Source organism: Penaeus monodon, chromosome 11 (genome assembly GCF_015228065.2).
Source record: "Penaeus monodon isolate SGIC_2016 chromosome 11, NSTDA_Pmon_1, whole genome shotgun sequence".
NCBI classification, from domain to species: domain Eukaryota; kingdom Metazoa; phylum Arthropoda; class Malacostraca; order Decapoda; family Penaeidae; genus Penaeus; species Penaeus monodon.
In genome coordinates, this window is record NC_051396.1 from 33,484,401 (window position 1) to 33,484,942 (window position 542).

Here is a 542-nt window from a genome sequence, read left to right on the forward strand (position 1 = left end):
GCGCGTGTCCACCCCGGGGGGCCGGGGAGGCTCAGGAATCACCAAAGGGATACAAAGGCCGCTATTACTTTTTTCCCCCTTCTCTTCGAAAGTGAGAGGGCCTCCAGAGCCCCCCCTGACCCCGAAATTTTTCCCCCCCCTCAGGGACCCCCTTCACCACCCTTCTGTAAGTGATCAGGGGCCCCGCTATAACCTCCCATGCATCCCTTTACCCAGGAGGGGAAAAAACGACTTCTGTAAAACATCCGGAACAGGGCCACCATTTCCCAAAGTCCCCCCCAGCCATATACGGTTTCCCATATCCCTTCGTAATTTTTTTTACGAGACCTGGGAGAAACGGATCGGATCTTCTTTTTGCTTTTTAGGCTTAGCTTTTCCTTCAGGCGGATGAGCCCAATACCTTTAAACCAGGGTTCTACTGCCCATATTATCGTGAAAAATACCCCTGTAAATCTTGGCGAGGGGTTACCCCCCTCACGTCGTGGGCTGCAGAATGTTAAATTGTAATCCGCAATGCTAACGAAAAGATTGGCAAAGCCGGA